Source organism: Geospiza fortis, unplaced genomic scaffold, assembly GCF_000277835.1.
Source record: "Geospiza fortis unplaced genomic scaffold, GeoFor_1.0 scaffold72, whole genome shotgun sequence".
Lineage (NCBI taxonomy): Eukaryota > Metazoa > Chordata > Aves > Passeriformes > Thraupidae > Geospiza > Geospiza fortis.
Window position 1 is genome coordinate 3,859,007 of NW_005054338.1, and position 27,947 is coordinate 3,886,953.

At 40.1% G+C, this 27,947-nt stretch overlaps 1 long non-coding RNA gene across 1 annotated transcript; it reads left to right on the top strand.

The window, feature by feature from the left end:
• The first annotated feature begins 481 nt into the window (after positions 1 to 481).
• Positions 482 to 15,695, top strand: LOC115948001. The gene is made up of 4 exons (XR_004081861.1): positions 482 to 533; positions 9,616 to 9,685; positions 10,999 to 11,061; positions 15,678 to 15,695. It is a non-coding gene; the product is annotated as an uncharacterized LOC115948001 (long non-coding RNA).
• Positions 15,696 to 27,947: the final 12,252 nt, after the last annotated feature.

Here is a 27,947-nt window from a genome sequence, read left to right on the forward strand (position 1 = left end):
CCTGATGGAGTTGCACAGCTTTTGCTGATATTTTACCGTTGGCTGTGTTACATGCACGGTCCCTCAAGAGAGTTCATACAGTCTAGTTCTTTGTGCATTATTACCTAAATATATCTTTTGTCCAGGTAAGAGTGCAGCTCACCTCCCACTGTGAAAGGCAATCTGTGATGCCTATTGCTTTTGTGATGCATTCTTTTGGATCCCCCTGTAGTGCAGCTGCAGACTGGGCACCCTGTGTCATCAATACCTGACACACTCACTCTCCCTTCATTCTTGTCTGCTTGCTTAAAGCTCCTTCCCATTGTGTGTGCTGGACTCCAGCCTCAGCTGAGGCAGTAAACGACAGCAGAGTTCCATCAGGATGTGGTGACAGCAGTGCCTGCAAACCTTCTGGTGCAGCACAGGCAGTGTGGGATCCTCCTGAAGCAGGAGATGGGGCTGCACACAGAATCCCCTCTTTGCTACTGATCCTCAGACCAGAGATCCTGTCTGCCAGCACATGTGAGAGCTGCTCCTCTGAGGAGATCAGAGATGTGAGAGCCTGGCTGTTTCCTCCCAGAGTGAGTAAATCCTCACTGAAAGCTGCTGGGTGCTGGCATCACAATATTCTGAACGCTAATTACCAGGAATCTAGCTCCCAAATCTTTTCACTTTCAAGATAACACTGCAGCAATCAGGCTGAAGTGGGATAATTAAGCAAAGCACTGTCTCCTCTCCTCTCCCCTCCTCTCCCAGTCACTCTGCAGCCCTGTCTGTCATTTCCCAGCCCGGAATGGCTGAGATGCCTGATAGGAAAGCTCAGTTGCTGTGGGCATTTTACAGGAGGTGTGGCTTCAGCACAGCTTCCTCACCAGGAAAGAGCCACAAGGAGCCCTGGCTGCTCATGTGCATGGTTTATCACTGAGCTGAGTCCAGCCAGAAGTAGGTGAAAAAGATGTAGGCAAAGAGAGGGAAGAAGAAATGAAAATATTTGCCCCTTTTCCCAAAGCAAGAACAGGCAAAATCTCAGTCTCTTTTTGAAACCCACTGATAGTGAATCCAGTTTTGGCAGCTATGATAAATGTCCTGAAGCATCTAAATACTTGGGGTATAAGAACAGGATTACTGCCTGTCAGAACTTGTCTATCTTTTGAATATTCTGCCCAAAGCAGCAAAAAAATTCAGTAATAACATGGTAGTGACAGCTCTTCATTAAGGTACAGCAACTTCAGCCACTGCCTTAGTCCACAGTCTTCCCTCTGTCTCCACAGCTAAATAAAACAACTTCAAATGTTGCAGTTTTGGTCTTAAACCAAGGAGAGGAATTGTTTTTTCACATCTGTCCAGGAAATAAAAGTATCCTTCTCCAGATTTGGACTTTTCAGGAACATATATTATATACATATATATCTTTTATCTAGATCGATCTATCTGTCTATCTATCCATCCATCCATCTCTTTCCCATCTGGGCAAGTATTTTAGAATGTGTGATACAGTGAATGCCAGTTTAACCCATGTATTGCTGGATAAATGGAAAATAAACTTTTGGGTTTAGATTTAAAATCTAAAGCCAAGACTTGTGGCTTTTGAATTCTTCAGGGCTTTTTATGGAATTTTAGTTTGTGTGCATTTTTACATTCAATAGCTAGGGTTTTCTTACTTCCCTAACAGTTTTTAGTTTAAAAATGCTTTCCTGTAGAACTGTCCACTAAACAGTCTCCATTTTCACCTTTATTTTAGGCCATTTTTGCTTCTTGCACATGTCCAGCCCCTGGGAAATCAAAACTCCCAAGTCACATATTTTTGCATCATTCTGCTTATCACTCACAGAAAATAAAGAAGGGAAAAAACACTTACCATTTCCCATGTATTTTCTCCAGGCTGTTTGCTGAACATCTTCATCAGTTAGATTTTTCTGAACTTCCCTGTGGTGGCTATTGTTGCTTGTCTCTTTGGTTTGTTGATCACTTCCATAGCTCTCAGCATAGACACTGTTCAGAAAAAACCAAACAAATAAAACCCAACCCAAACCCCAAATATAAAACAAAGAACATTTTTTCTTCTGAACTGTGGGTCAGGCACCCTGCATAGTTACTTTACAGAGGTAGGGGTAGTTCATATATTTGCTTTCACCCAGAGTTTCTGTTGAACAGGAAACAAAACACACTTCTGAGGATGCACAAAAAGAAACAGCAGCTCTACTTATGCACAGAAAACAAATTACCTTTGGGTAGAATAAGAATATTACAGTCCAGGATTGATGTAGTTTTCATGTTATCTTAAAGAATGATGTGAAATCTTTCCTCTCTGCACTTTTTCTTTAATGAAGATGAGATATAACTGCACCTCCTAGGCACTCAGATTCAGGACATTTGCACATTCTGTGACTCCTAGCAGACTCTGGCTCACTTCTCTGAAGGTAATTTCACTGTGACAGCTGTGAGATAGCATCTATAGATTGTTCTGCAAAATGTAACTTTCCATTAGGAGCCAGGGGGACCATTCTCTAGCAATCAGAACCCTTTGATAAACATTTATTTTTGTCTTTTTCACCTGGACAAGACTCTGCTACAGTGCTTGGAACAGCTGCCAGAGCAGACCTGGTTGCATTTCTTGTAGCTACTGGAAATCCATGTAGTGGCAGTGGCTGGCAGTGGTTATCAGTGGTCAGACAAACACTGCCATTCCTTAGCGTCCTGTTTATATATCCCATCTCAGAGGGAAGCTCTCATCTCCTCACTGCTCAGGCTTGGCTGGGAAGGGGCTGGCCAAGGACAAGGGGACACTTTTGTTTGGGGTTTTGTATGATTTCCTTGTTTATCTCCAGGCTTACCATGACAGCAATATTTTTTTTAATTTTTTGTGGAGTTTCAGACTCCATAATTTCTATTCTTCCCCTGCTGTTGCCTTTCTGCAGAGCAGCTAATTTTCATTCCAAGGATGGTGTACAGAGCAGCCCACTAGTTAACACAAGAGGCAGCCATCTGACAAAGGACTGGGAAAGGACTTGGGCTTTCTGTTCGAATAATCACAGGTGCCAGTAACAGGACAGGACGAGAGGCTCAAACAAAAATAAATTAATTAGCAAGGACATTATTTATGCACTGGGAATTCCTAGTGTATGTGGTGTCTGCTCTAATAACCTGTGGACAAATCACCTCCCTCTGCTGTAACACCTCAGGGAGAGGGCCAGCAGAGGAAGGCAAATGTAAGATCCCATCTAAAGGGAAAAGGATAAGAAGCAGCTGGAAAATCTGAGGGGAAATGCCCTGCATATGCATAAAGAGCAGAGAGATCCATATGGGCACCTGCCCCTCACCACAGCTCCTCTTGCTCCTGGCTAGACATGTTCCAGAGTGATCTGCACTTAATACCAACAGGATGGTGGCCAACGGGGGTCTGAGCATTCCAAGCTTGCTGTTCCCAGTGTGGTAAAACAGAGGTGAGCACAGAGCTTTTAGGAGAAAAGAAAAAAGGAAAGAAATTAAAAAAAAAAAAAGAAAACTTTTCACAACATTTTTTAAAAAACAAATGGAACCATATAATTTGTCTTACATTGCAATTACTTCTCTGTTTGAGATGCTCACTATTTTCTGCCATTGTAATTTCACATACTGGATAATTAGTACCCTCTGCACAGAAACAACAGGAATGGCTGGGCAGCAGGAGAACTCTTTCTGGATGCTGCTACAATAAAATATTGTCTCATTTCTTCTCAGCTCATGACTCAAATCCAGGTGCGCAGAGGAGTAAAACTGAAAGGCCAGAATATTAAGTTAAAGAACAAAGAAAGATAGTTTGTTGAACAGTCCAGCAGAGCAAAGAAAAGCCATACTGTATAAAATTGATAGGAACGTGAACATCGGTTCAAGAACTGATATGAACGCGAGCATGAAATTGGTGTTTTGAAACAATCCCCTGCAGATGACCCTTAGAATGCAGCCATTGACTCCATATGGAGGTAAAAGTCTGCCTCTTTTTCTTTCCGAGGCATCAGACACAGAGATTGAAATAAGAAATCTGTGTAAGAGTATTGCCTGAAATACCGGTTTTTAAACACTGCCTAATGACTCAGTGAAAGAATATCACAGCTTTATCCAAATTCCATTTCAGTTATGGAAGCAGGATATGATGTGATAGGAAATAAATATTCAAGTTTCCCTTCTAAAATTAATCAATTGATTAAATTATATCGCAGGATTTTGAAACTCTGAAGTGAATACGTTGATATTAAGTTAGTGGTGACATCTTTAAAGCATTCATTAACATCTCCTTTGTATCAGGCTTTAAATGATTTCACAAAACTCTGGACTAAAAGCTGTTACACATATTCTTTGAAATCATTGTAGGTTTAAGTTTTAAATAGGGTAAGGAATTTAGATGTATATGGTGTGCCATTGCTTCCCTGTGTTACAGAATTGGTATAGCGGTGTGAACATGGGAAATATTGCCAACGGAAGGTAAAAATGCTTCAACAGGACATGGGCTTACTATAATGACAGAAAAATGGATGCCAAGATAAGTTTAGGGGGAAAAAAAGTTTCCATAACTTTTAAGTGATAAAATTTGCATTTACAGATCTGAATGGACGCCTCAGTTCTCTGACAAAGGCGCCTTTCACTGAGGTTGTTACCATGTTACTCAGTATTTGAAACGGGGCAAACACCCTTCCTCGTGGAATGTCCTGTCTGCTAAAACAAATGGCAAGGAAAATCAAAGCCAGGCTATTCCTAAACAACACTATTGTTAGGTGAAAAGCTTTTACAGTCAGTTTTCCAAAAGTAATACACAACTCCAGGCACAGGGAGGCAACAGCCTAGAGTAGTAATTACAGCTGATCTCAGCCAAATTTGAGAAATGGTTTCTTGCACACAGCCAAGAGGAAATAAAAATTCCTCAAATCATACCAGCCAAAAAAGGGTATAATTCAGTCTCCTATGGGGTAGAATCCAAATAGTAATATTTAAATGCAATGTTATTATCCTATTTCTAGGAATAGAATAATTTCTAGAGTTCATTAGAACATGATGAATTTCACTATATTGAAAATCGTTTTGAATTTAATCCACAAGCTAATTCTCAACACAAAGATAAAACCTAAAGAGGAAAAATAAATCTTACAGAATCCTCCTAGAATTAATATTGGATTCTCCAAGTTCAAATTACAATAATACCATCATCAAGAGGGTCCTCAATTAACCTCATCTGACATTCCAAGCAGAATATTTTAAGGGCTGTGAAGCATGCAAATAGAAACTTCAATTAAAGACAGACTTCATACATTGGACAGCCTGCAAGAATAATGTGAAACATTATGTAACCAACCTGGTGCTTTGGTAAACACCCACAGATGATGGAGAGGAGACTGAAAAAATTGAGGATCAGCATCCTAAATCCTTTCTCAGGTGGAGCCTAGAAAGATTAAGAACTTGTTTACACAGGGGAGCGGGGGCTCCCTTGCCATTCTTTTCCATTTTGGTTTCTGCACGTCTGGATGACCTGCATTCTCACAGCACAAATCTCAGCATGCATTAACTGCTGGGAGGAAATATATTCTGTGCTTCTTTTGGAGCTGTGGTAGATTCAGGGTGCATTAAGTGAAAGCATGCTAATATTCCTTGGGTGCAGCTCCCGCCTGTGTCCCCCCACCAGGAGCTGCTCCCTCTGGAATGCTGGAAGGAGCCCTTGGCTGGGGCAACACAACCCAGGGGTCACCTTGGTGGCACCCCCTGTTCGTATGGACTCCTTTGGCACAAGGCATTGCCTGCCTGCAGTGGGACAGCCACCCCAGAGGAGAAAAGGTGAAGGTTCAGGCTGCTGGGTGAGGAAATGTGGCTCGAGGCTCTCTCTCCAGGTGGCTGATTTGCTGAGGGGTCAGTGCAGGGTTTTTCTGCTCTTCTGCACTCAAGTGAGAGCCCAGCATGAATCTTTTTTACACCACTGGTATAAAACCTGTCATCACTTTGCATAGGCAGCTTGTTAGTACCAAGAAACTGAGCTGGGCTTGTGGCTATTTTTTCCCTTTACTTTTCTTACTTTCAACTTTCCTTATGCTTCTATTAGTTGTAGCAAATATTAGATATTTTGACACACCTCCAGGACCTGTTTTTCCATATATCTGCTGGAGACTTGTAGCTGTTTGAAGTTTTAACCTTTCCTCTGTGACTGTGGCAGAGAAAACACTACTTAGACTTGCTGCTGGTTGAGTGCATTTAAAATTTCCTGCTCCCACTCTGACTATCAAATGGGTGTTTGTATGAATTTTCACAAGCCCTATTTTATTCCATGCATGATGATAACCCTTTCCCCTAAATTTTCAAAAGGGTAAGTATTTTCCCTGTTCAAACCCAGAAATAATGGTTAAAAAAAAGATTGTGAGAATGTAGTAGTTCACTGCATCTCAGCTATCCATCCCTCAACTGGTCTGTTCCCCCCTTCTGCCATCTGACGTATATTTTCTCCTTCCACTCGTTTGGCTTCTCCCAGCAGGAAATCTTCTCTTACCAGAGCAGTTTTAAAATGTGACTGCTGGCTCCTGCTTTTTCATGCAATTAAAAAAAAAAAAAAAGATAAACACGGTCTCCCTACCCCCCAAAAACTATTAAAGAAGTGTACTTACTGTGCACAGTTCAAACTAAGAATAGTGTTAAGTACTATATCCTAATTAGCAGAGTACAGTAATGCTCTCATTTTAATCAATGGGTTTTGAAGTTCCAGCTTTCATGGGATGCAATGAAGCACATTTCAGAATGCACCACCATGGAGCTCTATGCCATATTTCATAGGCATTTTCCTCCCCAATTACAAAGGGCAGAATTGCTGTAGCAGAAACACATTTTTTGAGGCTTTTTCCCAGGATAAAACTTAGCAGTGCAGCTGCAAATCAGCTCTGCATAAGAAATGCACAGACTGAGGGAGCATCGAGGCAGGAGGCTCAGGGCATCATTAACCCCTGGTGTTCTGACAGCTATTCCAAAGCACAGTTGCTTCCTCTGTGTCCTTTGTGCCTGTCCCTGAGAAGTGTGACACGAACTGGGCTGGACAGCAAATCCAAGGTGAGAAGGAGAAGAGTTCATGGCAACAGGAGGTGCAAAGGCTGCACCTTTTCCCTCTTTTCTTTGTGAATTGATAATTTTGAAATGTAGCACTGTTATGGCCCCCTGTGATCCTTTCTTACCTTCAGTGGTTTCCTTTGGAAAGGAGGGTTGGTCATACAAGGAAATTTTCTTTCCACCTTCATGTCTCTCCTCCCTCCTTCCCTTTCCACAGTCCCCGAACTGACAGCAGCATTGCAGCCAAATCTGACAAAGAACATGAGGTTTCAAAAATGCAGAAACTTTGGGAAAATGCAGAGCTGGTGGAAGACTGAAGCATGCTGAAGGGACAGGGTGGCTCAGCCCACAGCCTTTGTGCGCAGAGATCTTTGGGAAACCCAGGCTCATTTCTGCCCAGGGATATGGAGCAACACGGTGGTTGCAACCGGTGTAATTTTGCACAGTTTCTTGAAGCAGTTATATCTTCTAAATTGTTATGTCTTCCTAATTGTGTTTTGCAAAAATAAATATTTTGTTTAGTCATCTGAGATACGTTTTTTATGAGGCTCATAATAGTGGCTACATAAAAGAAAAAGTACATTTCTCATACTTTGAATTTTTTCATGGTCCAATAGGCTAATATTAAAACAAAATGGGATAACAGTGGGAACACAGCCACATAACACACAATGAAAACAGTATTTCCCCACTTTAAAAGGTCTTTTAAGACCCTTTAAAAACAGCCTGTGTACTTCTTAAGAAATAATGTACTAAAGTTTGATCAAATGCACAAGAAAATGCTACACACAAAAAAGAAAATGGAAAGGAGGGGAAATGATATAGCTCTGAATTTTTTGTCATCCTCCATATAGACCACAAGAGTCTTCTCTGATTAAGTGATTAAGTGTCCAGGGAAAATGTGATTTTGAGGAAGGAGTTTCTCTTCTTTTCACTGTTTTTTTTAGCTGTTCACTGGACAGCTTTTTTATTCAAAATAACTTGCAAAGCCACCAAATCATCAAATGGGCAGATCTAGGAATGGATATGTGTGAATTTGGTCCCAGAATTGCAGTTGCAGAGAGGAGGATTCACAGCACACCACAGAAAGAACAAAAAATATCACAATGCTTATCGCCTACACACAAAAAAATAGCTCAGAGTGGGTGGGGAGGTGGAAGCAAGTGCACTGAGACAGATATAGTGAAGAACTGAACATGCAACTGCTAAAGAGGTCACACTCTTGTGCAAACCAAGCAGGTCATGTAGGCAGGCCTGAGAGAAGCTATTTCTGCTGATATTCAAAGCCAACTGTCCCTTTTTGAGCATTATTCCCTTGCTCTTCCTTGTACCCATTTGCACAGTGACTCTTCTCCCTTATTTTGTACTTGCAACTGTTTATTCTTTGATATCATCTGCTACTCACTAGAAATAATAATAAATTGAATGCATCAATTAAAAAAAAAATACAGAATCTAAAATTTGCAAATTTAAATTAGGTTAAGAGGAAGTGTTCAAGATAAAGCAAATTAGATGAAAACCAAGATGAAATCTCTGCCCAAGAGATTGCCTCTACACACCAGAGAAACAAGAGCCAACTCTCTTCCCCAAATGAGGAACCAGCTCTTATGCAGTGGCCAATACCACAGAACTTTCATTTTATCTGTCTAGTTCTAAGGAAGATCCTCGCTGCATCCCACCAGGCACAGATGTAATCAGACAAGTTTTAATCTTTTCTTGCGAGCCAGTCCCCTCAGCAATCACCAGCACTGCATTTTTTTTATTTCCTTTCCAACTGCTCTGCAACATCAAGGTGAGGGGTTGTCCAGCCCCATACTCTGTGTTCTAAGGGCCAACTCCCTTCTGCATCAGAGGGACCCAAGGGCATTTAGTAGGAAACATTAAACATCTTGCAGAATCAACCAAGATTTTCCATTTCACCATTCTTGAACGGAACAGAATTATTGTTCCTTCCTGAGCAGGAGCATGATGGTTTTTCATAGGCAGACAGAAAAAATAAAAGTCAAATAAAATGCAAAAATGGCTGTTTTGCTGTGATGCTGCATTGCAGATTCACATCTAATTTCTGCCAATGTTATCCACTCAGTCTTTTTCAACATCGCTGTTTTCCAAATTTTTCCTCCCACTGAATCTGTATGTTTGATTAATGTTTTCCCAGATGTCTGAACCTGGGGAAAAAAGGCACTTTTGGTCTCATTTTGTTAAGTGTTAGGAATCACTCTGATGATCCATAACTAATTTTACTGTACTTGTCACAAAGCAGATGTGTGGCAATAGTCCCCTAAGCAAGCTGCATTCAATCATTACAAACTCCTGAGTTTCCCTTTCTGTTTTCCCCTCCTTTTTTGTGCTTATTTTTTTCATTAGTAATTAACAGTATATCATATTCTCTTTCAATGGCTTATTGAACACATTTGACACAGGAGTTATACTTTTGATCCAAACACATTTCATCCTCTCTTTTCAGTTTCATCCCTTTGAGGAATGTCAGATTAGGATGCAGTTTGAGGAACACAATTCTTCATTTTGGCTGTTTTGTCTCAATCATTTAGTGCATTAACTCTCCTTATTTCTAATTACCAGGAAGATTTTTGCATTCAAAGGATGGAGATTCTTTAAACATTAAGAAGAAGAACTATAAACATAAAAGACTGTAAGTAATTCTCACTTAAAGGTGTACTCTGTTGTCTCTAATTCAGCATCCATAATTTGTAACAGCTTCCCAGCTAATCTTTATTTCAGCCCTCTCCCCTGGAAAGGTAGAAATCACCTCTGAATTGTCCCTCTTATTTCTGATAAGCTCAGCTATCACAACAACAGAGAGATGACTGATGCTATTGATTCTGACAACGGGAGGAATTTATGCAACAGTCTAAAAACAAACTACCCCTTTGTGGCTGTGCAGAAAACACAACTATTTAGATTCACAGAGTAGCTGAGGCTGGAGGGCATCTCTGGAAACTGTCAAGTCCAACCCTGTGCTCAAAGCAGTGTCACCTACAGAGGCATTGCTTGGGGTCATGCCCAGTTGGGGTTTGAATATCTCCAATGACAGAGACTGAACAGCCTCTCTGGGCAGCCTGTGACAGTGTTCAAGCACTCTCGCAGAGGGAAAAAACACCCTAGAAGTGATTTTCTTCTTCTTTTGTCTAAAAAGAATTTTTTATATTTCAATTTGTGCCCATTTACTACTTTTGAAAGTCACATCTCATTACACTCACAAAACAGATTTCTTGCCAAGGTATATTCTGCAGGAAGAATAAAACAGCTACAAAGAGTGCACCTGTTTTTCCTCAGAAGGTGACAAAGTGCACTTGTCACATCAACTTAGATATATTTATACTACTGGACATATCATGATCCTTATGAAACAAAAATAGTGTCTTATTAACTTTAATGAATATGACAAATACACTGGCTATACACAGAAAAAAAGGAATTATTTGCCACTGAAGGTTGGAATAAAAGCCATAGAATAATTTATATCATAGTGAATACTAAGAGAGAAATTATAGTATTGTTCTTGTGCCTTCTTCTAAAACTTTAAGAGAATTTACTTGTTTGGTTCCTACTCTTAGATTCCTTTTCAGTGAGAGGTGCAGATGCATGTGTGTATAGCTGTATTCACATTAGGTCTCTGGAAAAAACATAGGTGAAACTTAGAAGAATTTTGTGTTCAAGTCTCAAAATTGAACATGGGAGAACCTAGGAACATTGTCAACTACCAAAAAATTATCACACTCAAATAATTGCAAAACTAAAACCTGGTGAACTTCCATGCTTTTACACCCTTCCTCACAAAGTCCTTAGGGCCTAGCTGACCATTTATTGGGTATTTTTCCTTTAACTTGTATTCAAAGGGGTTCTCCTTCCTTTAATGAAGATGAAATACAAAATACTGATCACGTGTCTAATGAAGCAAATTGTACTTGAATTTTTATCAAGGGTCACTCTGTTTAACTTCAGCAGGTGGATTGCATTGGGCAGATCTTTTGCAATAGAGGCCCAGAGACCCTGCTTGGTCAGAAGGTAAAGTTGTTTTTTATGTTTAAGGTGCATGAGTTAACAACTCACTGACCTCCCTGGGACTCAATACTGTTGATGTTTGCTTCCATTGTCTACAAACCTTTCCTTACCACGACTTGTAAAGCTGTACCCAACCTGGGGAGCGCTGCAGCCTTCCCAGCCCTTGGGGCTGACTGCTCCAAGCCCCTCATTTGGGCAATCCAACATCCCCATCCTCTACACACAGTGATCCTTTGTAGGAAAGGAGCCAAGGAATACTGGCTGGGCTTCCCATCTGGATGACCAGGCAGGAGCTGGATTTGAAATATGCTAACATGTCCACCTTCCCCTCAGCCCAGACACAGCACTTAGCTGGAAATGAATAATTGGTGTAATGGGCAATTTAATTTTGGCAGCCAAAGTTGGTGCTCTGGCAGGGACCAAGGTACCACCTTCACTTTGGAGGTCAGTCAGGTGCAGGATGAAATTTGTGTTCCAAAAAGGAGAGGCAAGCCCACAAAAATGCAAGAGGCTGGCTAATGGATGCTACCTTTTGCCAGAGAGACACTTGAATTTTACCCTCCTGATGTAAAATGTGGTTCTCCATGATATTTCAGAGACTATGGTCCTCAGTGGTGCTCTGAACCTTTTGGACAAAAGAAACCTTGAGAGGACATGTAGAAACAGGAAGTGTTAATAGGTTTTGCTAGTTTTCTTTTTTCTTTTTTTTTCCTGTGGAATTTGTTTTGTTTTGATTTTTTTTTTTTTGGCTGTTTTTTCCACCCATTTCACAGTGGGTGGAAAATGGTGACTGAGACATTGTCACAATGTTGAAACTCATCTGTCTGGAAGGGTGTAACACCATGTGCTGTGGGAGAAGGAGATGGCATGAGGGAGGGAAGAGGAGAGAATGAGGTGCCATTTCTTGGATTAGAGCTGTTATAAGCTTCCAGGAGAGAGGAAATTCAGATGTTTAGCTGGCAGCAGTTGGTGATGAGGGAAGAGCCCTGGCTCAGTTCCTTGTTGGGCTCAGGGAGCAGTTTCCCTCCATCTGTTAGGAGCTTCTGATTAGATGAGGTAGGTCAAATCTTTTTTCCCTCTGCTCTCCCTTCCCAATGGTTGGGAAATCACTTATTTGTGCTGCTGGGAGCAAAGAGAAGAGAAATGAAACCACAAAGCCAGTGCAGGGCTTTTTAAACTCTTTGCGGGTTGCAGAGGCTGGAAAGGGATGATTAGAGTGATTGAAGATTGATGGAAGTGATAAGATTGGTGAAAGGGCACAGAAAGGAGCAAGGAATGATGATGTTTGCTTAATGGGATATCCGTCTTAAGTTTCTCTGACTGCCTTGTTTGCAATCTGTTTAATATTTGCTCTTATTTTCTAAAAATGGTGGCTTACTGTACATTTTCTGAATCTGTTTTCAGAAAGGGCAATTTTATATCTCCAAATGTGTGTGAATTGGTGCAGAGAAAGAGGAGTTACTACACACATTCCATGGGCCAGTGTGGCTTGTCTCAAGGCCATGCTGAAGTAAAATCAACTGCATCATGTTACAGCGATGTTTTCCACCTACAGGCACTTCTGAGCTGACTGCCATAGTGATTAAACTGAGATTGTACAGGATTGGAAATAGAGGCCAGTACAAGCTCTTCGGGCAGCAATGCTCTGACATCAAATTCTGGCAGGTTTTAGAGCAATAAAGCAGACACACGATTACAAAAATTAAAAAAAAAACCAAACCAAAACAAAACAAAAAAACCCCAAACAAACAAAAAAAGAACACTGGCAAAAGCCCTCCAGCAAATCCCAAATACATACAGGCACACGGGCCAAATCGAAGAGACAAAAAATAAAAAAAAGGAAAAAATATTATTTCTGAAGGAAAGGAGGAACCTTTCTTCATTCATCTTCTAGCCTCTTCTCCCTTTTCACCTTCTGTGACTATTCTTGGATTCCTTACCTCTCCTGCTATGATATTGATCCATCTCCTGTTAGGGCATTAAATCCCATAATAAACAATACAACAGGCTGCTCTGTTTGTGAGGCAGCCCCTTGTTAATTCTCCAACCATTGCCTGGCCTGGCACAAAATAGTAAAAGAAAAGACAGCCACAAGCATCCCACAGCCCAGGGCAGGCTCCTTTCACCAGGGGCTGCCTCAGTGCCCGCCTCTGCTCTGCCAGCCCAGCAGTTTGCATTGCTGGCTCTGCCTGCTTCATCCAGGGGTCACCCCAGGAGCAGAAGTGGCAGCAGCCTCTTGTCTGCGAGAGGGAAAATTAATTTTGTGATGTGGATTCTACATCACTAAACCAGCTTTTCCACTGGGGACTGACCAGAAATAAGGCTGAGATTATGGCCCAGTTAAAGTTGGTTGCTTTTTTAAATTCAAATTTGTTATTGTATATAGCCACAAGTTTTCTTAAATGGAAATTAAAATGTACTTTTTTTTTCCTGTCTTAATCAGTGGAAAGAGGCAGCTATGAAAAGCCAAACATTTACTTCTTACTATCATAGAATCAAAGAAAGTTTTGGGTTAGAGGGGGCCTTAGAGAGTATTCAGTTCTTACCTCCCTGCCATGGGCAGGGGCACCTTCCACTAGACCAGGTTGCTCAGAGCTCCATCCAGCCTGGCCTTGGACACTTCCAGGGATGGAACAGCCACAACTTCTTTGGTCAATCTGTTCCAGTGCCTCACAGTAAAAAAAAGTCATAATTTCATCATCCTCACAGTAAAAAAAAAAATTCTTTATAATATCTTATCTAAATCTACCTATTTCTATTTAAACCTGCTACCTCTTTTCCTATCAGCAGATTTCCTGATAAACCATCCTTCCCCATCTTTCCTGTAAGCCCCTGTAAAGTAGTGCGAGGCCACCACAAGGCCTCATAAGGTTTTTAAAATGAAATACTCTTCTACCCACAGGACTGGAAAACCAAGATGGCCAAGAAAGCTCCCATGAAGCATTTTTCTAACATGCTCATTTACAACCCAAATGACCTGATTTACATCTCAATTTACATATATCCCACAGTGCTTCATTCCATTGATTAGACATGAGAGCATTTACATTTCCATCACTTCCACATAACAGCGGTGGTAGGTCACAGTGACCTTACAAATATCTTGTCAAAGCCTTTTGTGTCAAAACAGCACAACCTCAGAAATGCACTATCAAAACATCCCCATCATCCAGTGTCAAAACAGCTTCATCACGGAGCCTAAGCACATTCACATCCAACAAATTAACATATCAAGGCTTTATGGCACTAATATCCAAGTAAAAAACAAAAACCTAATGTCTTCCCTGTGAAAAGAAAATTGTTCTTACTCCCATTTCCCACTGCTAATTAACAATGTTCCTCTCTACTGGGGTGTCTCTGGGGTGACTTTTTTTTTATTTCCCGACAGTGTCACTAAAGTGACCGACGTTTTCATTTAGTCAAGCTTGCAAAAAGTGGCTGGAAGATGTTTCTGGGAACTTGGCCTCAGTGATTGTCAAGGCAGTAACATTCCTGCCTAGGTACAAGACTATTCAACAAAGTGAACATCACAACAGAAAAAAATTTTGCAAACAAAGCCAATACGCAGTTCTGGACCATCTCCTGTTGCGTTTAAATCATCTCATTGTTCAATTTTCAGGCCAGACCTATCTTAGGCTTGGTTTCACTGCAAGTGACTAAATAAAGGCAGAAGCACACATACCTTTTTTTTTTTTTGTAATTTAAAGGAAATCAGATAAACCCCAAAGATTAAATCTAACTGCTTAAAAATCACAGTCTCAGTGCTTCCCTTGCCCTCCTGCCCACCTGCATACGAGGCAGAAAAAGCATGCATAACCACACAGTTTCACACCAGTGCAACTGAATCCATGTGAATCCCATAATTTGAATTTTAAAGCCTCTCAGTCTCTGCTTTGTTTATAAGGGAGGTTTTTAGGAACTCATCCCATCACTGGACAGCATGCTTAAATGTAAACATAAATAGCATCCAAATATATGGGCAGTCAGGACAGCAATGTTTGGTGCATTCTTGAATTAGGACATGCACAGACAACCCACTGAAAATGCAATATTGCACTCAGCTGATCTGGTGTGTCAGCACTGCAAACATTCGTGTTCGAGCAGCACTCACCATTTCAGGCTATGACTTTCTTAATCGGTGAAACATTCAAATACAGAATAAATAAACATAAATCATCTGGTTGCATCCTTTCCATTATTTTTTCTTCAGGACATTAGCTAACAACCAAAGCAATTAAATTTACAAGCAAGAGGAAGGTTAGAGGCACTCAGCTCTTAACTGACTGACCTTGTAGTGGAGACACCATGTCACAGCCATTGGCACTGGGGCAGGATCTGTTGCATTTTGTTCTGTTTCCACAAGTCATCTCTGTGGCAGCACAGGGTGAGACCATGAATTCAAATTGATTATATCAAGGCAGAACAATCAGAAGCAGCAGTTGCAAATTTGTAGAAACAGACCTGACTGGTGCATTACTGTAATCCCCAAGAAACGCAGCTGGGGACATGACCACATGCCTTGATCTTGTATAAACACCTTTTATTTAATTTTTCAGATTTGGTTAATTCCAAAAGTCATTATTTTGAAATATGTGATATATATATATTTTTCATTATAGGTGTACAGCAGTTCCCATATAAGCTGTCCTTAAAAGTAATATCTCAGTATATAGGAGATATTCCCTCTATTTTAAATGAGAAGACTTCTTCAGAATTCATGAACTTCTTGAGTGTGACAGATGTGATGAGACAGAAAAAAACAATTCACTCTGCTATAATTGTGGCCTTTAGTTTATACTTGACTATGCTTTGATGGATTGCTGCATTTATTCATACTTTACTTTAATTTTCTAAAGAGTAAAGTAGTGACTTGCAGTCAGTAGTCTGAGGACTAATCTCAGGATTTCTATGACCAGCACCACAGCAGTAAAATCTCTTAATGTCAATGCTTCTTATTTTCATCTGCTTCTCCAAGTTCTTCACTGAAAACAAGACATGCAAAACCAATTTAAAGTCAAGGGGGGAAGTTCTTCAGATCTCTCTGGCAAAAGCTCCTGGAAAGGGAACAGGAGCTGTTTTCATAGGTCAGCATGACCTGAGAGAGTCGGATGAAGTGATGCAAACGTGTGTAAAAATTCATGTTGAGGAAGAAGAGCACTGTGGGGTGCTACCATTACAGAAGGGAATAGGAAAAAATAAAGAGAAGTGGTTAGGTGAGGAGTCAGAAGAGAGACGTGTGTATGAAGGAATAAAAGGACCTCATGAAATATAAAGCAGGGCCAATTTGTTCCTGTAGAGCTTTGATTCCACTCGATTTTTGCTATCCAAAGAAGGATGGCTGAGAGACCTGAGCAAGCTTGGCAGGAGGGATGAGAGGAGGCTACAGGGCAGCATTCCCAGGGCTTCCAAGGAATGAAGCTGAAATGGCTGCTAATGGTGAAATGCTGAAAAGCTGCTGATATCATGGAAGATCCCAGAGAAATACTGAGAGAAAACTGGGCAAAGCCCTCTCTAACTGGACAAAACCTCCATTATTAATAGATCTGAGTGAGAAAGAATATCAGGGACAGCAGAGGATGAGAAATATATTTTAAAATGCACTTGATCACCTAAATCCTCAGCAAATACAGAGCAGGAGCACCAGTACCCCTCTGGACGCAAGGTTTCAGCACTGTGGGAGTCACTCTGTCGCAGCTCTGAGGCTGCTGCAGAAACATCAGCTACTCACAGGGATGTGCCAGAGGGCAGAAAGAGTCATTGACATAATAAATCCTCTTGGCAGCAAGGAACCTGGTGAACTGAAGAGATATTTTCAGCATTCTTGCAATTCATGGCACAAATTACTTCTACCAGAGTTCATTCCAAGCAGCTGAAGGGCTCCTCTGTACACAGGGCACCTGTGTGTGGCCCAGGGTGAACATCAATGCTGCCACTGAACACTTTGGGATTCACTCTCCAGTCAGAGGGCAGCTGCCTCTGTGACATGATCACCATGACCAGAAAGAGGGAAGTGACTCTCAGAATAAATGAACTTTCAAGATCCAGTTTGGGTATGTTGGTGCAAGCTACAATGGCTCCTTGATTTGATCATTAAACTGGAAACGTAAGTGAGAAACTTGGTGTCACCTCTCTGACCATGCCACGGGAATTATTCCAGTGGAATACAAAGTTGAGCAGAATTCCTTATGGTAGTGAAACACAGTCCTCTTGTTTAGAGGTGTGCAATGAGCTGTTTGCTCTGGTCACCAGTTGGAAGCAGCAGTGATGACATTTCCACATGGCAGTCCCCAGCATGGGGAGCTGTGCTTGTGTGTGCCACTCTAGGAGAGCAAACCACAGGACCACATTTCACAGAGCCAGAAAGTCCCAAAATACTGGCAGTGGAGGACAGAGGTAAACTCTTTGGACTGTGGTAAAAAATAGGAAAAAAAACCCTCAAAAACTTAAATCCTGAACATGTTGCAATGACATTCTGCCACTATAGCTGTTGCAGGCAATTTCTCCTCTGGTTTGATATTTTAGCTCAGCCTGCTTAAGTCTTCAGAGGCTGCACTGACAAGCAAAAAGTCTAATTACCATGTTTAGTTTGCTCCTTTTAGCATGCTCTGCAGGCTCTGTCATCATTTCACTGTGACAAGAACTTGGGTGGTTTTTTCCTTGTAGCAGGTTCTTCACTATTCTTGTTAAAGAAATACTGCACCAGAGATTCCTTTGATGGCTTGGTTATGTTTAACTTGCCATTAATGCTGTTCTCCTTTGAAACTTCTTCATCTGTGTTTACTTTCATACAGCTGATGGAGAAATATATTTGCTTTTTTGTTTGTTTGTTTATTGTCACACATAAGAGAAGCATACATAAATCAAATGCTTTGTCCCTTGGGCTTTACTTGTTTTGTCTTTATGCTGTATCAAAAATTTCAATAAAAAAAGTTAAGTAATAATGCTATAAAGACATGAAAGTGCAATGTGGCACAGTGACAAATTGCTGGGAGTTGTACATAAAACAATCTTTTGGAAAAAGAGATGGATTCTCATTTTAGGTAATTTCTTCCTTCCTTATTTATTTTTCCAACTTGAAGTTGAAATAATTTTGATTTACAGAATCATAATGAAGAATCATAGTGAAGCAAAATCTCTTGAACCATGGTAAAGACGGATAAAACTTGTAAGGAATGTAAGAGACCCAGTTGTATCTAACGTGTCACCATTTTGAATCTGATTTCAGTTATTTCTTCTTATTGTTACAAAAGATACAGCTTTTAAACATGGATGCTTGCAATGGCAGTAGAAAAAAAAATCATCATAAGCCAGATATCTTACAACCCAAAAAAGGGAGTAAAAGGTCACCTAATTGTATATTATTGCAGATTGCACATCAGTGGGGCACAGAACTGCAGTATGCAAAGTATTGTAAATGGAAAAAGGTATGATAAAGAAGGGAAGGAAGCAAAACAATCCTAAACTTGTAAAGATATGAAGTGAGTGAGGTGGGAAATGAGAAGCACTGAAATAACTTTGCATTCTCTGCTGTGAAATCAAAAGACCAAAAGCCTAATCACATTGTCAGTCAGTAACCAGTCTAGTGCAACAGGGAAGAAAAAAACAAAGATGAGAATGGAAACTTTAACAATGGCACAATATCTTCTAATTTTTTGTATCCTTTCAGTTCATCCAGTTTTCACCCGACTCTGCTCCTTCTAGTGTCTCTCTTTTTTGGGGGGTGGGTTTTTTTGTGTTTGTATGAGTGGCTTTATGTCATTCCAAGCATTTTTGGCTGAAAGGTGACGTGGCTTTTCTACCCCTCTGTTGTCTTCTCCATCTACTGCCTGCATCCTGTCTGCACAACTCCAAATTCTTTCCCTCTTTCATGCAGCACTGTGGCAATGGCTGAGTGTGACTGAATATTAACAGAGCAGGTATGGCAATAGTGGCACAAGTGTTGGCCTTTGGGATAACAGCAACGAACCTTGCAGAGCTCCTACGGATAAACCCAGCCTCTTTTCTGTGACACAAAAACCAGAGCTGATCACCTAGTTCCTCTTTGTTTTTGTGTTCAGAGATTAAGAACTGATACAAAGATATTAAACCCTATACTGGATATTATGGGAACACTGGCTTCTTATCACTTCAGCCATGCCTTTGATCAAAACACTTAGATTTGCCTCATTGTAGAGCTTCTTATAAACACCACATCTATTGCTTTGCTGCCACGCTATACTCTTTGAAAAAAGGACTCAGCCAACCATAAAAAGGAAGGTTTGTATGAAAACATCTTTGACTAAACATATAAACAATCCAAATGCAACAAGAAGCTTCTAAGGAAAGTCACTGAATAATCAGCACCCATGGCCAAAAAGCTCTTACAAAATTTCACTCAGATACTTGCAATCAGTTTTCACTGATTTATGTATCCTTCTTTTTGATTCTTAGTAGCAGGTAGGGGAAGTATTTTTGGGTTTTTGTTTGTTTGTTTTTAAACTACTAGAGATGCTTTCAGAGATGAGAACTCCCAAGTCCTCTCTGCACTGCTTGACACAGTTATTTATGGATTTGCTGTTTTGGATGTTTGCGCTTGGAGCGCTTGGTTGGCCATCCAGTTGTCACCAACAATGCAGTAGGAATAAAGTGTCAAATTCTCAGAAAGATTCATGTGTGTGTGTGTATTTTTAAATGCCTGAAATCTTATTTTTAAGCTTTCAGCTTCAAAGATCCACTTACCATTCAATGGCTGCATTCATATGAGCACAGTTTTAAGCAGAAGGGCTCGTTCCTTATTTTGATGTAGGATCAGTCCTGCTGTTTCACCCAAACCTTATCCCCTGCCATGTAGTAGAGCTGACAGGATGACAAAAATAAAGGCTTTAGTGCTAACAAACTTTGTTTGTTCTCCCTCTTGACTTCCCAAGTGCCACTGCTATTTATTTAAAAGGAGAAGAGATCAAGCACATATAGGATATTTAAAAATAACAAACCACAAAGAAAAATAAAACATACAAACAAAACTCCAGCAAAAGTGCTATTTACAGCACTGCTAAAGAGCAGGGATCAAGCTGGGCTGATCCTGTGCTGCTTGCAAACACCTTTACCCCATGAGCTATGAGGCTTGGCCTCAAAGGACAGCAAGAGACAATGTGCAGTGATGGTGATGTGCATGGAAGGAATAAATCCCTACTTCACATCAACACTGCAGACTGGGGGGTACATTTGGGAGCATTTCCTTTATTCTGCCCTAGGTTGGTTCAGGCTGTCCAAACAGGTAGTTCAAAAGCAGACAGTTTTAACAGAAGGAAAACATCACATCATTTGTAATGTTACCTGTGATCTTAGGCACAGCTTCCAAATGGGAAGGTTGATGGCAGGAGCTGATGGATGAAAGAAACTGCCCTTAAAGGGGAATGGAGCAGCTGGCCTTTTGTGTCTGGGTGCTGCAGCTATTTCTCAGGGCCCATTTTTCTGTACTTCACAGTATTTGAAAAGAGAATACTCTGACGTTAATAGAAGTTTTGCCATTGACTTCAATGGGGCCAGGACTTCATAAATATGTTTGTTTCTTCTGTTGACTGAATTGCTACTATTGCTTTCAGCATGGCATCTTAAGATTGATGCCTGTACCTCATAAGATTAAATTGGCCTCTGTGTTGTAGAGAATACAATTTCTCCTTGCTAGCCACTCTGCTCTCTGACACTGATGATCAGAGGAGCAAGTCCTACTGTAGAAACTTATTTTACCCAGAATAACTTGGCAGGATCTTATGAGAAAAGGGATGGGTTTTATTGGGGAAAGTGTTGTAGCAAAAAAGTGATCAGATTTTTGAAGTGCATAAGCTCTTCTGCGCTGATGAGATCAGGTACTTCTCATCTCCTTAGACAAAGATCACAGGTATTTACAAAATCACAGCATATAGGACTACACTCAGGATGGAGAGGGTCCTATTAAAAAGTCCTGTAATCAAATCACTGCAGATCTGTCAGAAGAATAAAGGGGGTAAAATAGGGTTAAGATTGTGGAATAGCCTTGCAGTCAGAGAAGTCAGGCTTAAATCTGTGAGCTGAATTTGGAGATCATCTTAAAGAGAGGCAGAAGACAAGGCAGATTAACCCTTAAATTATTGCTTGCTGTGAGGAGCAGTCTGCAGATCAAAGACTTCAAGTCACTGGAGAAGTTTCTTTCACAAACAGCCAGAGACTGAGACAGAGGTGAGCTGGTACTAGCCCTAGTTAGCTCCAATTCCCCAAGAAAATTGCTCAGTCCTAAGGACTGAGAGGTACTTGGCAGCAGCAATCAATATGATGCAGTGGTTCTCTGATTGCCAGACAAAAGTTCAACGACTAAACTTTAATGCAGAATCTCAGAGCAAATGTTCTAGAAATTCCAATTGTGTTAAAGAGGATTAACTAGAAACATTGCCTTAAATTTTAAAAGCACAGGTATATAGTGGTAGGTTGGAATGTAGCTAAGTAAATGTTATTAAAGTTGCACTTATAGGCCACTCATTTATTTGAAAATACTTTTGTGGTGGGACAATGTCCTAGCACACAGAATTTAATTACTAAGCCACAATAGAAGTGTTCAATTTGCTTTTCTCTCCTATTACTCATATTATGTATAGAACACAAATTGATTAGGCATTAGTATCAATTCCTGGAAAAGCTCAGATTTCCAATGCAGTCAGATTTATTTAGCAGACCATTTATTACTTTACCTATACTAAGCATTAATATTGTATTTGTACCTCTGTGTCTACCAAAGGAAGTCCTGTCTTTTGTTCCTTGTACTTACTGGGGTCTCAATTATTTTAATGTGCATTCTTTATTTTTAATAAATCAAAGACAATTGTCTACAGCCACTAAACCAAGAACAAAGTGATCAACTTGGCCATTTCCCACCCACACTGCACATTTCAACTCTGTTCACTTCGCATTTGTTTCCATGGAACTCTCCCATAAGGAGAATCAAAAATTTCAAGGAAGTAATAAAGTGATAATTTATCAATAGTAAAAATTAAAATTTCCATCTGTGGCACTGTGCACGTCATGAAGTATTATAATGCCCAGTAGTGTAATCTGATTATATTTTAAAGTAATTATACTTAAAACTTTTCATCTTTTTACCACCCTAACACGCTGCTGCTATCTATTCTCCTCATAGCACAGAATATATAATGACAGAAATTATTTCAGCTTTACCTGATAATGATGCCAGCATCAAAATCAAACATCCTGCAAATCCAGGCTGAAATTCATAGCTGGATCTGTGCAAATGTTTCTGCTGAAAGTTGATAGGAACTCCTTACAAAATAGTTATCCAAGAGCAGATTCTAGCCCTGGTATCAGTAGCTGTGCTGTTTTCACTGTCTGGATTCTAATTAAAAGTTCTGCCTTGGCTTCAGCCAATCTTAAAGCTGCACAACACTTCTCATTTATGGATGTTGTCATCATCCTGTCACTTAATATGAAACTTTCCAAACTGCTTTTGTCTCCTTTGGACTAATTTTTGATGTGGATTTGCATCTTTGGGATAAGGGAGAGGGGATTTTCAGACAAATTGTTTCAGCTGCTTTGAGGGGCTGGATAAGGCTTTCCCACTGTTGGGTTGAAAAGCTCTAACTTATATTTGCTCTGCAGAAGTTTGGCAAAGTGACAGCAGTAGCAGGTGGTCCAGAGTGGGACAGGAGAGACAGTCACCTTCACCTAATGGACACTTCAATGCTATTCCATGACAAAGATTCACAACCAGACAAGTTTTAACTTCTGAAAAATCTCATTTTCATATTCTAGATGAGAAATCTTTGAGGGGAGACAAGGAAAAGAAGGCAGCAATCGAGACAGAAAGCACAAAAGACCTTCAGAGGAGACAGCAGTTGTTGGGTAACAGCAGAAGACAGCGACAGAGGCTGACGGCATGATGTCAGCACAGCAAAGGAGCACATACACATTCTGAGGATCATCTAACAGTTTCCCTTAAAAGAATGAGAAAGTCAGGGAGGTGAACCATGAGAGGTTCTGCCGGGTGACCTGTCTGATGGGGGAAGGTGTGGATGAGATCACGTTTTATGGCCACATCTCTTTTGTCCATGACTGATGCACTAAGTAGGGCAGAAGTTCTCAGCATGGGAAAAAGCAATGCTCCTGAAACACCTTATCAAAACCCAAGTTTTCTGGTCTGAGTGGGAGGGAGATGTCCTCTGGAGTGTTTCAGTGCCTGATGAGTCTCCTCAGCACACTTGATAAATCCCCATGCCCACTATACTTCTCCTCAAAGCAAGAACCCGTTTTTCCTCCAGACAGAGGGACTGTTCAAATACAGAGGACTGTTCAAATACCTCACTTTCTGGGCTGTGAACTTCTGTCCAGGGAGCTCCATCAGGAGCCCACACATCTTAACAGAGTTCAACACTCTCAGGAAAGAGGTCTGACCTCTTGGGTCAAAAACACTGGAAAGGCTCCAGAAAGGTTTTCCTGGCTTCTACAAGCTCTATGTCCCCTGTTAACAAAAGTGACAATGTAGGGACTAACCACTAACAAAAGTGACAATGTAGAGAATAACCACTGACCTTGGCAGCTTGATAATGTGCTGTACAGCACTACAGGACCAACTCTTGCCTGGGAGAACAGAGCAGCTCCCACGAGCATCTGATCAGCTCCTCCCCATGGTGTTTGCAGTATTGGAAACCTCTGAAAGACACAGGCAGCAGTGCAGGGCTTTTTCTGCTTCATTTCCCTCAGTACCTTACAAGACATCCTAGGATGCTCTCACATGGACAGGTACCTGTCTCTCTCTCAGAAATCTTGCTGAAGACACAGGTGTAGCACCATGAGATCCAAATGGCAGAGATGCCTGAAGTCAGGCCCAAGGTTCTCCTGGAGCTCTTGAAGTTGAAATTGATCATCTGCTGGCAAGAGTACTTGGTGTGCACTCGTTTTTGCGCTATCAGGAAGTACACAATAACATTTGCTTATTTTCTATTAGCTCTTGATGTGAGGGATTTTGATTACACAAACTACTATCATCGTGCTGAAACCAGATATCTGACTCAATCAAATAAAATCTTCTTTCTGTTGTCTCTTGAAATGCAGGTTTTCCATTGCTAATTTTTGCCATTTCTTTTCTCTGCTATTTTAATTTCCCCAAAAGACAGTTTCTTGCAAGTGTAGTTCTTTGGGGTTATTAAAGTGGGACTTACCATTTGCAAATATTACTGTTAGAAGTCTTACAATAATATTTTTCAATATTATGGCTATCACACAGACTCAAGTAGACTGAAATGGCTTCAAAACAGTCTAATTTACTTCCAAAAGAAGTTTAAAGTACATTTTAAAACAATTGTCTGTGATTTTGTTTGCAGAATAAAGCAATAAAACCATGAAAAGAAGACACAGAATCACAAAGCAGTCTACATTAAACTAAAACAGTTTTTAAGATCAACACAGTGAATTTCTTCCTGACTTTGAGTCCCAAACATGTCTCAGTGTTATAACTTTGATAACTCCTATCCATGGTTTGACTGTCATTCTTTGATAAAATATTACTGTTGTACTGTCATTACACCTCTGTGGCAAGGAATCACACATTGAAAAAGAGAGAAAAATGACATTATCAGGAGCCACAATCTCAGAATCTGTTTCAAATTTGTATACAAAGCCATTATGACACCCTGCTCTAGCTGGTGCAGTAATGTTTTACAGCACAATTCCATCTGCAGATGTTGCCAAAGGACAATATTCTGCTACATTGACTAATGCATTTCCCTGTAAATAACCCTCTGATTTTTGTGGGACCTGATGCTGCCTCAGATGCCATTCAGCATGAATAAAGGTGTCAGAATATGGCCTGGAGTTATTATCTGTATAACCTAAACCTTAGTAAAGCAATGAGATACCCAGATTAATGGCTAATGCCTGGGATGATATTCCTATCTTAACCCTTGCTGTCTGACCAAAGTGAATAATAACATGCTCATGGTGTATCATCAGCCTCTGAAATGCAGTTGCAACAGTATGAAATTTCAGAATAAATATCTGCCTTCATTCTTTTTTATTCCCCTTGTGGATTTAAGTCAGTTCCCTAAAATATTGTTTAATATGATTTTAGAGATTTAATAGCATCTATTGACCAAGAAAGGACAAAAGTCAGTTCTCTCCCAGCTTTTTCTCTGTAGGATAAATTTGTTTAAGTGTGCTTTTTCTTTTTAGTCTTATGTTAAGAAACTTCTTCTCAATTATCTTTGAAGCCATCAAACAGCTTTTTCTAGTTAATGGAAGATCTTTAATGATACCTAACAACAACATATTCTATATACTACTTTGGGATGATTTGAATACAAAAAGCATTACAACAAGCTGGATTCCATTTTTATTCAGTCTTGTATAATTTTGCACACCAGCTGAATTACTAATAACAGCAAAGTCTAGCTCACATATACACACCATGAAAAAAAACCAAACTGATTATTATGTTATTGTATCATTTTAAAGAGTATAGGGACATAAAATAAGCATGTATTTAATGATTCCATAAAGTACTCCAGAATATTACTGAATATTCTAATAGAAAAGAGAATGAAATTAACTTTCATTCCTTTGGTACTTTGAGGTCTTTCACCATTGTCTCTATGGCTATTTTTTTCATGCTTGCATAATTATTCAATACAGCCCAATCAAGTCTGGCAGAGATGATGGCCAAATCCATAGTTCAGCAATCTGGGTTTCTGATTGCATTTACAGTGAATGTGTGCAAATAAAAGACCAGAGCTATCTAGTGCCAGATTCTGTGGTCACAAATTCAGCTTAGGGCCAAAATTCTCTCCTAAGTGAGCAAAGACAATGAGACTTCCAACTAACAGGGAGATTCACAACACCCCAAACAGCACAAGTGCTCCCAAAAGAAATGTGCATTTGAAATGTTGATCCCAGGGCTATAGTCTGTACAATCTATATAGGAAAGGAATTCCTGCATGTGGAATTCACACAAAGTGAATTTTAGAGGAGGATGACTGGGTTTTAGGACAATAGGATAACAATACAACTTGTTACTGCTGCCCTACAATTATGCCAAGATTAAAATTACCTGAGAGTAGAAGTACAATTCTTGATCTTCCTTGGTCACAAGTAGTTTAAGTTCACAGCTTTGCCCTTCCTGTGTGATGCTCTATGCAGAGAGATGTTCACTAATCTGAGGCAAAGAAACACTTCATTGCCACCATACTACAAAAATCTCCAAGATTCCGAGGGCCAAAAAGACAATAAAGGGGAATTGAAGACAATTGTGATTCTAATTATTAATGAGGATGATTATCTGGTAGGAAAACAATATAAGGCGATTTTTAAGAAAGGAAGTAATTAATTTCCTTGATGGAAGATGTGCTAAGTTGTTCAAAAATTAGAGACTGATATAATTTCCTCTGGTTACACTTTTGAAGTCACTGTTGGATTGCAAAGGCAATACTCTGCATTTGCCCAGCAGAACAAACTTCTCAAAGCATAGAAAATGGTCCTAGGGCATGAAATTGTTGCCATTAGCTCAGGTGTGATGGCTGTGCTGCTGGGTATTCACAGAACTCAAACAGCTTAGAAGATAAAAGTTTGGGTGCCAAGGGGGTCTCCAGACTGAAATGGACATTTGGGGATTTATGGCTCAGCTAATAAATGTTCTCATATGGCACTAGAGGCTGGCCAGCAGGGTGCATGGCCAAAGCCAAAAGTACATCAAAAAATTGTGAAGAACTCGAGAGAGAGGAAAAAATGAATTCACCTTTGAAGAAATGCACTTGTTGACACCTTTTCTTCTGCCACAAGTTTATCACAGCAGTGTAGGTCATGCAGATGCACTGGGATGTTTGCTTTACACTGGCTTAAAACCTGGGAGAGCTGCACTCAAGGGCTGAGGGGTTCTTCTTTAAATATGACAAAATATGCTGCAACAGGGTAAGCAAAGTGATATATCAAGTAAAGAGACATGTTGGAAGCAGAATTGCAGACTGTACAGATAAATAATATACTCCATAATTACAAAACATAAGCAACTCCATTGAAGAAAAAGAGCCTAAAATTTGCTGAATGTTTTTGATGTTGACAACAAACACTTGAAATCGCTCTTCAATTGAACACTACAGTAGGAAAAAAAATGCTCTTACACTGCAGATTTTAGCTACATCTGGTAAGATCTGTAAAGCCTGAGGTGTATTGACAACTCAATGCCCTTAATTTGGTGGGAAAGTAACTCAAGGCAATCTTCATTGACTTTTGCTCTAACACATTAATCACAGAAAGGAATATTTGGGGTGTCTGGGATCAATTTTTCTGACTCCTCCGACTAGCTGGGATCACTGATTTGTTAAGGAATATTTCAAGTTTTTGGCTCCTTATTGTTATGGATTTTGAATTGTTGTTTGGTTGTTTGTTTTTTCTTTAATTGACTGACTGTTTGACAAGATAGACTATTTCTTGCAACTGAGATACGGAATGAGCTTTTGACATGCAGAACTCTGAGGTCTTGTTTTAAAGTAATTATTTAGCTTTTCCTTGAATGACACTCTGTGAGGGATTATGGAAGAAAATCATTATAAGGTTGCACATCAGTCAGGATACTTTTCTGCCCCTTCTCTTTGATTTAGACATACACTGCCAAACAAATCAAAGATTACACTTGGGAGCTGCATGCTGCTGTGATGGATCTCTGGAGAGGAAGAGAGAAAAATGAAGTTAAAAAAAAAAAGGTGAAAGGAAACGTGAGGAATGAAAAAAAAGTTTCAGCAAGTGTTGGCTCTGCTGTCAGTCAAATGAAAGAGAAGGGACAACTTGATCTATTGCAAGATCATAGCCAAGGATAAAAAAGTAGAAGTTCTCCCTGACAGAAACAAACACACACACGCATTAATTTTGATTCACTC